This window comes from the organism of the source record quoted next, unplaced genomic scaffold (assembly GCF_019419815.1).
Source record: "Pyrus x bretschneideri cultivar Hongxiangsu unplaced genomic scaffold, Pyrus_bretschneideri_v1 Contig34, whole genome shotgun sequence".
NCBI classification, from domain to species: Eukaryota; Viridiplantae; Streptophyta; class Magnoliopsida; order Rosales; family Rosaceae; genus Pyrus; species Pyrus x bretschneideri.
Window position 1 is genome coordinate 3,360,122 of NW_025999657.1, and position 15,716 is coordinate 3,375,837.

Sequence of the window (15,716 nt, forward strand, 5' to 3'; positions counted from 1 at the left end):
TTGTGAGGAGTGTAGAATGAGATTTTTGGAGTGCCAATAATACTTCTCTTTTCGAAATGGTGTAAATTTACTTGAGATAAATTTGAATTTTAAAAACTATCTTGTGCAATGTGCTTCACTGCTTGATTTGGCTTGGATAAAAAAAAACAGGAAAACTAATGAAAATGGCTTGAAAACTTTGAGTTTTAATGATAAGGACAAAATAAAGGGTAAAGTGAATAGTACCAGGTTTGACTTTTTAGTGTAAAAATATGGTTTTTCGTTAAAGTGAACAGTACCGTGGGCTTTTCGTTAAAACTTCTAAAAAAACCAGCACTAGGAGATGCTTAATGTTGAGGGATGACCATGCAAGATGCATTAAACTTATAATTATTTTGGGTTTTAGAAACCGACACTTATTCCATCACACGCATCACTTCATAATTTTATTTCATTCGACTGGTTCCCTCACATCTCTCTAGCTCTCTCACGTCGCACACCCTCTCTTTCCCCATTTTCAGCCTACTCTCTCTCTCTAACAATTCACTCAACCTCACAACTTTCAACTCTCTCCCACCCCTCCCACAATCTCTCATTCTCTCGTAACTCTCTCCCTCTCGGTAACATGCCAAAACACCACCATAACCACCTCCAAAAATTCTCAAAACATCAACATCTCAGCCAAGCTTCCTCCAAAGCCACCCAAAAACTCTCAAAACACAAGGATGCCATGAAACTCATCCAAAATCTCGTGACCGTGCCTAACTCAGGAAAAATATGAAGTTTTCATTTCGTATCTCGACGGAACCTAACGAAGAAAACCATCTCTGGCTTGGTAAGCTTTGATTTCTTCACTTTCTGAGCTGTCCTCAAGTTGTTCAAATGTTTCCTTGACATGTATGTGGCTTTTGGACGTATCATTTAGTTTTTTCCTTACGCACCATGTTTTTGGGCGAGTTTTAGGATTTTTCCAAGCTAAAACAGTCCAAACCTTGTTGAGTTGATTGAGTTTGAAAGTGTTGGATGACTTCCCACGACCCCTAGACCATGGATTTGAACTTGCATGCTCAAAACCCACTATATCTAGAAAGTCCCGAATATGGTAGTGGCTTTTAAGCCAATTTCCCATCACCTCCGACCAAGTTTTGTTCCCCCAATGAGGTATGAACGTTCCTAAGCTTCATTATGATATATCTTGTGAAAAAAATGGTTAAGAAATGACTCTGTTGTGTTATTTTAGAAATTTCCGACGAAAATACCGTCCTTGTGCAAACTAGGGGAAATTAAGTTTATTACTTTAGTTATTATTACTTTAATGATCAGTGTAGTAATTTCCCGTTTAGGAGATGACCATCCAAAGGTGTACCACAAGCAGAATAGTTGGACAATTACGACATGCATGTACCTATGAGTGTCTTTTCGTTTTTATGTGTGTGTATATATATATGTATATGTGATTTTTCCCAAAAACTGCTTTTATATATTATGATGTGACATGCCATGTTTAGCTTTATAAATAGATTTTTCGTACACTTTATGTTTTTAATATTATTTGTGAGCATAAACTTGTGGCATGACATCCTTATGTTTTATCTGCTCATCATTACATGTTTGCACAGTGTCTCTTAGTTATTTGTACTGTCTTGGGCCAAGGACTAGCTTCATGTGTAGTTCATATGCACCGTTTACATTCGCTTGGGATCCAGAGTTAGGTGCCAGCCTGTCATTTTGTGTGATGTGTTGGACTTGTATATGATGCGACTAGCGTAACTCATGTGATGTAAAACCTACACCAAGCCTGTTCCATTGTCTGAATATCTCTGCAATGGACTTGTGTGCCTACATAAATTAATGAGCATTGATTTCTTGTAATAACGATTTGAGATTTAATGTTGAGATACTTTGTTGTTGTACTTCACATCTTTTGACTCACTTATGTTGCAAGGTACCGTATTACATACTAGTATTATAATATTTTCGGGAAACTGTATACTTGTTTTACAACGAGGGGTTACACATTTTTGAAAACGGTTTACAAAATTTTATTTTTCAGGCCCACTCACCTTTGTTTTTCACCCCTCCAGGTTTTAGTGGTAGAGGTCATGTTGTCGATGAATTTTAATGGCAAAAACTGACATGTAGGAGGATCCCTCCCTTCGGTATAAATATCCTTACTCTTCTTTTACTACATTTTATCTATGCTTTGACATCACTTGTGTGATGTGGGTTCAATCTCGCTCACATGTGCACTCTAATTAGTCATTTTTAGGTTTTAATTTATTCACATTTTCCACATTACTACACCTTATGGCTTCGTCACCTTCTAGGTGTCGGCCAACATATTGTGATTCAGATGTCTAAGTGAACATTCTGGATCAGAATGTGTCAACTTACGACAACTAAAATTTGTTGGAATTTTTCGTGATACATAAATTAAGGGCGCTTATATTTTAGAATGGCCAAACACATCTTTAGATAATCCAGAACGTGTCATAGTGGATAGAAAAAAAATTAAATCGTTTATAAGTATAAATCATTACATTCCTTTTGGAAGGCATTAACGCTTTTGGTCTAGTAATATTTTTTTTACTTGTTAGTTAGAAATCTCGAATTCAATTTTTATGAATAGCAAATTCGACACCCAATTATGATTGATCTATTATATATTTTACCTCAAAATTTCCATCTTTCAAGTTTCAATATCACATTGAATATTATATTACATATATTGTACATGAGGCAGAAACACGTGATGGGAGGGAAGATTCTTTTGTTCCCATTGATTGTTTTACTAATTATTATTATTATTATTATTTGCACGTTGGTTTCATGGTTTGATTATTTATATGATAGTCTTCATGCATAAATTTTAAATAAAAGACTGAAATTTATGCGTTACATGGAGTGGGTGTGTTGAAATTTGTTAAGGGAGGAAATTTGATGTGTATCCGAAATTTAATATACTATACCATGTAGTATAATATACGTGAAAAAATTGATACGTCCCACACCACCCTATTTGTTGAATATTTCACTACTTATATACATATATTGTTTTGTGTTATTCATACGCTAAAAAATTTGTATGGACCCCAAAGCCTGCATTTATTGACTAACATGGTTATAACAGATGATCATCTTACTCAAATTGGGTTGACCTTGTTAATTAATTAATCCATGATCCATGTGAGTGAAACATCTCGTTGTCATCAAATTCACGGTCAGAGGTTTTCAATATATGACTGCCAGCCTGCTAAATTCTAACTCAAATACACTAATTGAGACCAGAGAAATGATAAGGGGATTCCTTTAAGGAGAGACTCTTTGTAGACTCTCCGCCACCTCATTGTTTATTTTCAATTCTTGTGTCAACATTATAAAACATTATGCTATAAACATGAGGTGTCAGAGAGTCTATGAAGAGTCTTACTTTTGTGAGAATCTCCTTAACATTTTTTTTTAGCTAATGGCACTCTTATAATATATTTTTTGAATTTGTAAAATATTAATTTATTTCTCTACATCTTAGACTATCTCCAATCTTTGAGTTAAAAGCTAAAATTTTTAACCCAGCAAATTTAGGTTTTAAGTTTTAGCCTAGAAATAGTTTTTCTCCTCCAACCCTTCGGATTAAATTTGTAACAACCCATCCCAAATTTTAAAAAGTGAATTGATGAAAATGCCCCTAGAGTGCAAGATTGTTGATTTTCGTTGACCATCATTTCGTGATGTTGTGAACTACTATTTTAGCGTATTTGTGTAGTACTCGACATTATGAACGCGTAATCGCAAGCGGAATCGAAATCGGAGTTGCAATGGAAGTTTTGCGCAACTATGAATCCAAGAAATACTTTTGTAAAAAATTACTATATTATATATAAATATATATATATATATATATATATATATTTCTTATAATTATTTTATTACTATATTATTATTTTCAATATTTTAATAATTTTTCGGGTCATGGGACCTACATCTCACCAAGCTTTCCTCTCATCTCTCGACACGTGTCTTTTCTCCCCTATCCTTCAGGACACTCTCGGACTCTCTCCTCCCTTAGTCTTTCATCCCTCTCTATCTTCCCCTTCCTCTCTATGAAACATTTGGATCCCTCGAAATCTTAGAATATTTTTGTATGAAGGGGTCCACCTGTGTGGGGGGATATAAATGATAATCTAAATGACTCTTCATTAATCATAGTCTAAATTACTCTTCATTAATCATAGTCTAAATGACTCTCCTTGCATATATGCAAATTTTGTTCCATTGTTCTAGATAATCGTTTGCTACTTTTATTAGCTTTTCAGGAAATGACTCTAATTGAGAAATATGGTTAATGAATATTTTATCAAAATAGCTAAACTCTAAAAGTAAGGTTGGAGTAACTTCTACTACATTATGCTTCTTCTGATGCTCATAACTAAAATGTCATGGTCTAAAATCTCTCATATTAATCTTACCATAGCTATGCTAACCTCTGGTTTACAAATACAACTCTCTGTATTATCACAAAACATGGTGGATACATCTTTTTAATAATATTCATCCCTGATTTTGGATCAAAAATGGACTAATACAAAAAACATTGTAATTGTAGTTTTAACTTTTTCATGGACAGTGATGCTATGCTCAGGATCTCATTTTGTATGTCTAGTGGCGTTCTTCTAAATTTTGCTTTTGAAAGTTCTTTTAATATGATATCATCTAATATTAAGTCTAAAGATAAATTCCTAAGAAAACTTTCATATATTTCTTGTTTTTCTTTGTCACTCATATACTAATCCTGCTCATTATTTTGATGTTGCACTATTTCAACATCTTCTTCTAAGAGCTCAATCTTAATATTTATCTCTTCTATGAGCTCATTAGCCTCTTGTTTTATGGGTTCAATAACCTCTTTTTTTTATTTATTATTCTTATGCTGATCAATATAAAGTATAGTGATGTGGAAAATGTGAATAAATTTAAACCTAAAAATACCTAAAGACAAGAGTGCGTTGTGAGCTGGAATGAACCCATTGCACACGCGAAATCAGAGCATAAGTAAAGTACAGTAGTGTGGGTAAGGATCATACCCTTAGAGGTAGTCACATATACTGAGATTTATCAAGAATCCTCGTCGATACGAACTTTCAGCAGCTAAAACTTGGACGGGTGAAAAATAAGGGTGAGTGGGCCTAAAGATAAAGTTTTAATAAAAACCTTTCGAAAACGTTATAACCTCTCGCCGTAAAACTCGTATAATTTTTCAGAAAATAATAATACATACGTATATAGAAATCATGCTCGCAAGTAGTGAAAGCCGAGTATATGCCATATCAAATATCTCAACAATGAAATAAGTAAGCCAGATAAAATAAATCAATGTAAAATGATATACCAGCTAGAGTCACCTAACGTGACCTGTACGGTTGAACCTATAGCTCATTAACCAATTCCTGCACACGAGTCAGAACCACCTAATGTGGTCTGTACAACAGGGTTGGGTGTAAATAAGTACGCTCAAGTGCTACGATCACGTGAAGGTTGTGCGAATAATCACGGATCACCTACGAGTCAGAACCACCTAATGTGCTTTGTACGACAGGGTTGTGCACCAAACTTGGATCCAAGGTGAGCGTGCGGTGCGGGAGGTGCACATCATGTGAAGGACTGTGCCCTGGCCACGGGTAGGAGGACTAACACCGGGGTGCAGGATAATGAGCTCTACATGTCTTTACGTATAAATATAACCAATGCAAGCACTAACATCAATATGTACTTACCTGAAGCTTAACTGGGCGTCCGCAACATCATGCAATAATATGCATATCTATACTAATGCATATACTAAAATGTAATGCAATTGACATGACATTTAAAAACGTAAATCCATTTAAAAAAATTTATGGGAAAATAGAAAACATATATACGTATATATAGAAAACCAAAAACCTACTCACCTAGAGTCCGCGCTACAACTCCCTAGCACAAACATCAAGTCATCACGAACGATCGCCGCCTAGAACAATTATCAACTCATGTCTTAGAATTCTTATCATTAAAACATATAACTTAGATATCCTAATATCCTCAAATATTACATATTATAACGTATCAAAGTTTGGTGACGATCCAACGGTCGGATCGTCTATTGCTATAATAATCAAGCAGCGGACCTTAATGGAACTACATTCAAATGACATAAATTTGTCAATCGGACTTCACCAATGGAATCAGGATATTCAAATTTAGCCTAGGAAGGTCAGGGAACGTCTCGGCCCACGCGTCGCCACAGATGACGGTCGGCCGTCTCGACTTGCCGTAAAATTCAACTATTTCTAAAAATTCTCAAACTTCATAGAAATGAAGATCTCAATTAATAGAGTAACTTTCATACCTGTGACTAAAGCCAATTTGGCCGGGAAATGTCCGAATTTCACGAAAACCTGCTGGAAACCCTATAAAGGGTGCCTCTTAATTCGTCCTCGTATCGACTCCAACGCTTCAACAAATGATTAGGTATTGTTCCTGGACTCAAGGGAAGTATGTTGGTGGTGCCAATTGAAAGGAATCGTTTCACAAATGATGGTTCAAAGCCGAGAACCACCCGGACCTGTCGATGGGTTTTCTCACACATCAGGGCTAAAACTCGTCGGTTTTAATGATAATTAGGTGTTGGGGGTGTTTTTATAAGGTTTGGTGATGATGGGAGGTTAAAGAAGACCGGAAAATTGGATGGAAAACCGTCGGAAAACTCCAAAGAAGTCGGGTCATCGTGTAGGTCAAGAAAACCCAACTAATTCCCTTCATCTCCTTTTTCCTCCTTTCCCTCCTTGCACTCTCTTCCCATTGGTCACTCTCTCTTTCTCTTCTTTCTCATTGGCCCGGTTCCCCCCTCCTTTCTCTCCCTTATATTTCATCTCCACCGTCCAACTTTTCTTTCTTTAAATCTGGGCCACACACGTGGCTGTCCAAATTAAGCTCCAAAAATCTGGAGCTTTCTAGAAAATAACCAATTAACTAAAATGCCCCTGACTTTAAACATTAATCTCTTTTGTTATAACTCCAAAGCACGATCCGTTTGCGCCCACGCTTCCGTAGCGACGAGTACTACCAGGATATGCCAAAAAAATGAATCTTACGTAACTCGATAGGGCAGTCAACAACAGTCAACGCATTTGCCTTGAAGGGGATTTTTGTAAAATTCACTTTATAACATGGTAATAATTGGGGATGGGTCGCAATAATTGCTGCTGATCTATGTCTAGACTTAGAGTTTCTAATTACTTTTAAATTTAACAACTCTTTTATTTGTTGTTCAAACTCTTGTTTGTCTACAAACTACAAGGTATATCAGCTGTTTTAATTGTTAAATCTGGGTTAATTATATCTAATTTTGCTAATATTTTATTTTTACTTCAATATAACTGTGGGTCTTTCTCCTATGATTCTAGTTTGTTCTGCTAATTGTAACAATTCTTCTAAATTCTTTGGTCTATCTAACTGTAATATTTCTATACGATTTCCTTATTGTAAGACATGATAATCATGTTCAAATATTTCTTCATCCAATTCTTCTATATTATTATGCTCATCACTTTCTTTTGAGTTTTTTAAATAATAACTATCTTGACTGCTAGCCTCTTCCATTGTGACAACCCGTTCCAAATTTTACGTTTTTATTTTATTTTAAAAGCGTGAATTTACGAAATTGCCCTAGAGGTAAGGACTTTGACTTCCGTTGACCATCGACTTGAGAGATGTGGGACTTATTCTTTTAGCATATCCTCGTAGTACTCGTTGGTACGAACGTATAGGCGAAAGCCGTTTGCGAGTCCAGATTATAACGGTATAGTTACGGACGTTCGAAATTGGTTATTCAAGGTTTAGTGTTAATTAAATTAAATCCCCACTTTGTGGGGTGAAGCAAAATCAGAAATGAGGAAAGAAAGAAAAGAAAAAAAAGAAAAAAAAAGAAAAAAAAAAGAAGGGAAGTGAAATGGCTTTCTCGTCCACCCACACCCACCACAAGTTCCCATTTTCCAAGGCCGATTCCGGCGAACTCCGGTGGAGTTTTTCGACGCCACCACCACCATCTTGAAGCTCTCATTCCCCTCTACAAAACCCAGCCAAGAACCACCTTGATTAACCATGGTATGTGGCGGTTTGAGGCCACGAAAGTCGACAAAAATCAACGGTGCTCTGGCCACTCTTTTTTATTTTCCGGCAAATCGGCAAAGTGATGGCCGATGCCACCACTTGGGCTTTGTAGCCCATCATCCCAGGAGAAAAACCCAACCAACCTTGACCCCGTTGGACCACTGTAGAAGACGAATCGACATCGGGAAGTTTTAGGCACCCGCCGGCTTTGTGGGCAAAAATTGACCATCTTCCGTCCACTTTTGGACTTCGTGGCAGGTATGAAAGTTGCTCCACTCACTGAGATCTTCATTTTGTGAAGTTTGAGAATTTGGAAATAGTTGGATTTTCCGACGAGTCAGGACGGCCGACCGCCACCCGCATGATCAACCTAAAGTGGCCTGTACGTCAGGACGGCCGACCGTCACCCGCGTGGCCAGTGGGCCGTCAATGCTATTTTTAGGCTATGTCGAATGTCTTGAATTCAGTTTTGTTATTTGAATGACATAGGTTGATCGTTGGAACCTAAATTCGTTACGATACGTTACTTGATGAAAATGTGAATCGACGATCCGATCGTTGGATCGTCACCAAACTTGGCTACATTATAATACGTAATATTTAAAGATCATAGGAATTTATGGATCGGGAATCCGATGGACGGATCTTCCCGAATTGAATTTGTAAGTTAGTAAAATAAATGTTCACGTCCACTTGGTTTTGGGCAAATGGTGGAGATCCAACCGTTGGATCGTAATGAAATTTTATATGTTATTCTAGAAACATATTGTGGATCGTTGGGAGTTGCGGATTGGTAATCTGATACGCAGATCTTCCAAATCGAGCTATACAGGGTTGTAGACCCTACCGTCGATCTTTGATTGACGGTTGACTTTTGGTCAATGGGTCTCAAATTATTCTTGTAGGTCCTTGAGGATATGTTTTATGTAAATTATGTATTCTATTGGTAAAAACTTTGAGATGTGATTTGATAATTGGTCACAGGCGACGATAGATCGTGATGTCTCGATGTGCGTGCAAGATAATCATAGCGTGGACTCCAGGTGAGTGGGTCTTTTTCTTTCATAGGCATATAATTGATAGTTCCACAAGCACTTCTATAGTGATCTATGCTTGTTACCTACAATTAATCATTTCGAACTACGAATGGCTTGATCCCTGTTTAGGGTACGTAGGCAGTCTAACAAAACGTTAGATGCAACCATATCATAAATGAGATTAAATAATTGAGACAATAGCCTTGTTTAGTGAATTGAGCAATGTGAAGGACATTGGTGGGAAGTGTGAGATTTAGCTTTATGATTTGGCGATTAATGTTGATCATGAATCAATGCGTGAAGAATCAAGAAATTGAAGTAAGGAAAAGTAAGTAATAATAGTTAATGTAACTAGGGTCTAATTGGGCTTAACACTGATGATTACTCTCAAAAGTAAATAGTTTGGGAGTAGGGTGTTATTGATTGTACATGTTACGCTGTATTATATATTTTGGGAATATCATGAAATGTTTGGGTATAGATTGCATCATGGCATATTCATATGGATATTACCTGAACCTAACTATTGTGAATGCTTTGAAATATGACGCCGTGGACGTCCAGGTAAGCTTCAGGTGAGTACATGTTGATGTTAGTGATGGTAGTGAGTACAATTGTGTTGAGATATAGTATAGCTCATAAACTTGCACCCCGGTGTTAGTGCTCCCGCCCGTGGCCAGGGCACAGTTCTTCACGTGATGTTCACCTCTCACACCTTACGCTCACCTTGGATCCAAGGTAGGTGAACAGTCCTGTCGTACAAACCACTTTAGGTGGTTCCGACTCGTAGGTGACCCGCGATTATTCGCACAGTCTTCACGTGATCGTAGCACTTGAGCGTATTTATTTACACCCAGTCCTGTCGTACAGGCCACTTTAGGTTGTTCCGACTTGTGTGTAGGTATACTTATTGAGCTATTGGCTAGCCATGATTGATGAGATATGGATAAGTCGTACAAGTCACTATAGGTGACTCCGACTTAAATGCTAGTCATGATTGATGAGATATGGATAAGTCGTATTGATGAGATATGGATAAGTCGTACAGGTCACTATAGGTGACTCCGACTTATATGCTAGCCATGATTGATGAGATATGGATAAGTTGTACAGATCACAAGAGGTGACTCTGACTTATATGCTAGCCATGATTGGTGAGATATGGATAAGTCGTACAGGTCACTATAGGTGACTCCGACTTATATGCTAGCCATGATTGATGAGATATGGATAAGTTGTACATGTCATTTTAGATAACTCTGACTGATATATCATTTTGTATTGATTAAGTTCATTTGGCCTACTTATTAATGTGTGGTGGAGTTGATGGCAAACCGTGGTTTTGGTCATTTCTGAGTATGGTTTGGATATATGTATATATGATGTACTGTCCTATAGAAAACGATAAGGGAATTACAGTGAGGGGTTATTACTGTTAGAAAGGTAATAGTTTTGGGAAGCTTGGTTTTACTGCTTACTCACACTTTCTGTTTTGTACCCCTTCAGGTTTTAACTGCTGAGTTTGTATCGACGAGGATATATAGCTAATCTTAGTATTGGTGGCTACTTTTAAGGGTATGATTCTTACCCACACTACGGTACCTTACTTATGCTCTGACATCGCGTGTGAAATGGGTTCGCTCCCACTCGTAGCGCACTCTGGTATTTAGACACTTTTAGATTCAAATTTATTCACTTTTTATACACTATCACATTTTATGGCTTCGTCACCTTCCAGGTGTCGGCCAACACAGCTCGATTTGGGGTCCTAGTGGACATTCCAGGTCGGGGTGTGTCATTCATACTTATACTTTTGTTTGTTTCTACAGTATTACTTTGATAAGTTATTGTAATACCTCTCTTAAAAAATGTTATGTTAGGATTCATAAATAAAAAACCTTGTAAACTTTTTAAAAAGTTTAAACTTAAAATAAATAGGTATGATCCTACAGGTGAAATAAATATTAATGACAAATTAAATTGTTGTTTTTCTACTTTAATTGACTCATTATTAATGCAATGTGTTAAATAAAGTGGTCTCTCATCAAACTGTGTTTTCTCACTGGTTTTGCTAATTTTTGTCTATATTTTTCTGGTACTTAATCTTCTCTCTTCTCTTATGACACTTTTTGTACTTCTTGTATCTATCATAGTTGTTGTTTGTATTTTGTGTTCTTTTGTTATTTCTATTTCATAATTTATGGTTATCAAAGAACTATTTTTTGGCTTCTATATACTATGAACAATATTTCCTAATATTTCAGTACTTTCTTGTGATTTTGTTGAATTAATTTTTAATAACCTATTACTATAACACTTTTCACAAAATATTGAATATGTATTATAATATTTATTTACAACTAATTTACTACACTTATGACATTTTTCTGGCCAAACTAAATTTATATATTTATACTATTTTTATGTTGTTCTTCTATGAATTCACACATATACTCTTCTAAATCACTACATGAACTACTTGAATCCTTAGAGTCTGAATTAATCATGTTTATACTCTTTATACTATAAATACTCTTATTAGCACTTAAATCATCTAAACTGCATATTGACTGTACATCCTCGTCTTCTTTTAACTTAAACAACTCCATTAAATGTACTTTATCTCTTGGCTGTTTACCTAATTTTGGACACTTAGGTCTAATATGTCCAACTTCTTTACATAAATAACATTTACAACTACTCTTATCTTTTGGTGCTTTATATTTTCATACCCAAGGTCTACCACTTCTTTTCCTAAATTGTTTTGGAATATATTTTCTTTTCCTAAATTGCTTTATATTTTCTTGTGCTTATTTTTCTTATGACAACCATACTGTTGTGGTAAATCTATATTTTTACAGCTCATGTAAAATTACTTCCTAACTTGTCTCTTAGCTTTTATTTGGCTATACTCTTGTCTAAATATATTAAGTGTAACTTCTTTATCAATACAGCTAACTTCATGTTGACTGATACTACTTACAATTCTACTTATATTTTCAAATAAACCTAGTTGATACAAATTATATTTATTTTTCTGTGTTCTCTCAAATCCTCTTCTAATATATTATTATGCTTCTTCTTCATTTATATCTAACTACTTATTTTCCTTTTCTCCTAAAGAGCTCCATTTCTTATTGTCAAAAGGATTTATCTTAGGTCTTTTAATATGATTATTTGTACTTAAAGTTAAATTTTTGAATTTTTCTAACAAAGATGGTGGAAGTGATGAAAATATGTTATGTAAAATTAGATTAATTTCTGCTATTTGTTTTTCAACTTGATCTAATTTTTTGGCTAAACTTAAAACTAATTGGATAATTAAATTATTTTGTCTAATAGGGAGATTAGTACTAGCTATTGGTATTGAAAAATCTCTTAAACCTACTGGTTCTTTATCTAACTTACTAATTTCTTTCAAAGCCTGGATATATTTTCTAAATCGGTCATTAAACTAATAATCTATCTATTTTATTATGCAACTTATCTACTTGTTCACTCAAATCTTTTTGCACTAATTAAATTTTTTGAACTTATTTCTAGTAATCTAAGTTCTACCTGCTTAGGCTTACTATCTATGAGGTCAATAAGTTCTTTTATCTCTCTCTTACTAAGAAACCTGTGAATATTTTTATTATTATCTTCTAATTGAGATATAATATAATCTAAATTTTGTCTATTTTTTTTTTTTTTTGAAAAATGCTCTAACAATTGGTTTAACAAATGATTATACTTATTATTTTCTAATTTTATATTTTCTACTTGACTAATGATAACATCTACAATACTATTGGTTTGTGGATTTTATTCACTATGCAAAATATGAGTATTATGACATCCCACATCGCCCAGGGGAGTGATCCTTAAATGTATATTCCTATCCCTACCTAGCACGAGGCTTTTTGGGAGCTCACTGGCTTCGAGTTCCGTTGGAACTCCGAAGTTAAGCGAGAAGGGGGCTAGAGTAATCCCATGATGGGTGACCCACTGGGAAGTTGCTCGTGAGTTCCCAAAAACAAAACCGTGCGGGAATGGTAAGCCCAAAGCGGACAATATCGTGTTACGGTGGTGGAGTGGGGCCGGGAAGTGATCCGCCCCGGGTCGGGATGTGACAATTTGGTATCAGAGCCTAACCCTGGCCGTGGTGTGCTGACGAGGACGTCGGGCCCCTACGGGGGGTGGATTGTGACATCCCACATCGCCCAGGGGAGTGATCCTTATATGTATATTCTCATCCTTACTTAGCACGAGGCCTTTTGGGAGCTCACTGGCTTCGAGTTTCGTAGGAACTTCGAAGTTAAACGAAAAGGGGGCTAGAGCAATCCCATGATAGGTGATCCACTAGGAAGTTGCTCGTGAGTTCCCAAAAACAAAACCGTGAAGGAATGATAAGCCCAAAGCGGACAATATCGTGCTACGGTGGTGGAACGGGCTCGGGAAGTGATCTGTCCCGGGCCGGGATATGACAATTGGTATCAGAGCCTAACCCTGGTCGCGTGTGTGCCGACGAGGGCGTCGGGCCCCTAAGGGGGGTGGATTGTGACATCCCACATCGCCCAGGGGAGTGATCCTTAAATGTATATTCTCATACCTACCTAGCATGAGGCATTTTGGGAGCTCACTGGCTTCGGGTTTCGTTGAAACTCCGAAGTTAATCGAGAAGGGGGCTAGAGCAATCCCATGATGGGTGACCCACTGGGAAGTTGCTCGTGAGTTCCCAAAAACAAAACTGTGAGGGAATGGTAAGCCCAAAATGGACAATATCGTGCTACGGTGGTGGAGCAGGCCCGGGAAGTGATCTGACAAGTATGCTTTCTTAATGTAAAATAATAGACTAAACTATTTTGGTCTAAGGTTATTTTTCTTTTGGAGGTTCACTAATTTCTAAATTAAGGTAATCTATCATAAACTATAGTATACCGTTCTATAAAGTTACGACTAACTGGTTTCTTAAAATCTTTCTTTCTTCTCTCGAGGTCTTTAAAGTTTGATTTGTTGCTCTTTTTGCTTCTAAAACTCTATGCTGCACTTTTGTGTTATTGTATTTACTAATAAATGAAGGGTGTTCAAGATAACCGAGATAAAACTTCTGCTTCTTCAAAGTCTTCCTGATTCTTTTGGAAATATATGCTAATCTTCTCTTTATGATAGTTATAGTTGGGTGTCTAGGACATTATATACTTGGTGGTTGTGGTAGACAATGTCTACAAGGACAATAAGTGGTTGTGGTAGACAATGTCTACAAGGACAATAATATTTAGTGTTCATGCAAAATTAAAAATTGTTTGATATCCGTTGTGTTAATGATTTCCATCCTCAAAGTACTTTACTATTATAATTATACTATTAAAATGCTAAACTTGGCTCTGATACCAAACTCGCAAAGCAAATGCCCGATTAAATAGTCGGATGACCGTTATAACAATTAGACATAAAACATTGCACATGAAACTTGACATGTTTCAGCATGACGGCCACTCACAATGCATGTATAAGGCCTTCAATGGCTGAACTTAGAGGTACGAAGAACTTAGAGCTACCCTGGTTAATGTCCAGTTATTTGTATGGCAAACATTCAACTATAATAGAGTGTTCGAACAAAGTATGATCATCAGTTTAGCAGGTTAATAATATAACTATAATAGTATTTCTCTGTTTTGGACTGGAAATTTAATTAAACAAACACACTAATGAAAGAAAGAAAACTTACTTAATTGCTTGAATCTATACAGCTGAACTTTTATCGATATATAAAATGTTTACAAAGAGAAATGTTTACAAAAAAAGTGTTTACTAAGGATGCTAGGAAAGCTTCGAATGCTTGAGTATATGCAGATGGAAGCATGGTGTGTAGTTGTGGTGTGTTTCTGCATGGGAGGAAAGACTCCTTTATATACAAATAAATTTTCTAAACAACAAAACGACTTTTCAAAAAGCAAATAACTATTTACAACTTTTTAAATAGTAACTTTGCATTGTTTCTGAAAATGATCGGTGTTACTATTTCTGAAAATGGACTGAATTATTTGTCTTCTTTTGCTTTGTTCTTTTTTCCTTTTGTTTTGAATGGCATGTGAATGTGCTGAATGCATATGGGCTTCCTGTACGCCTGTCTCCCTTGTCTTCTTTTCCTATGCCCAATTTGGGTATTATCAAATTATTTTGTCCTAATGATTGAACAAAACCTTTTTTTGGGTTAGCTTGTAATTATTTTAAAAAATTGAATTTAGAATAATTTTTTTCTTAAAGTTATTTAAAAGAAACAAGCAAAAAATTAGGTAGACTATCCTAATTTAATTTTATGAATATTTTAACCTAAAAATATTTAGAGTCTGATAAATATTGAAAAATCACTAAATTGACACCATAAAACGCGTTAAACATTGTGAAAGAATTTTTTTTTATAATTACTTTAGCCATTGGATTTAAATTTGGACCGTTATATATATATTTTTTTAACGTTAGATTTATCATATTAGATCTTTGCCGTTGGATTCAATAAATTTATAAATATAAAACTAAAAAAAATACATATATATGGTGAGCCAGCCC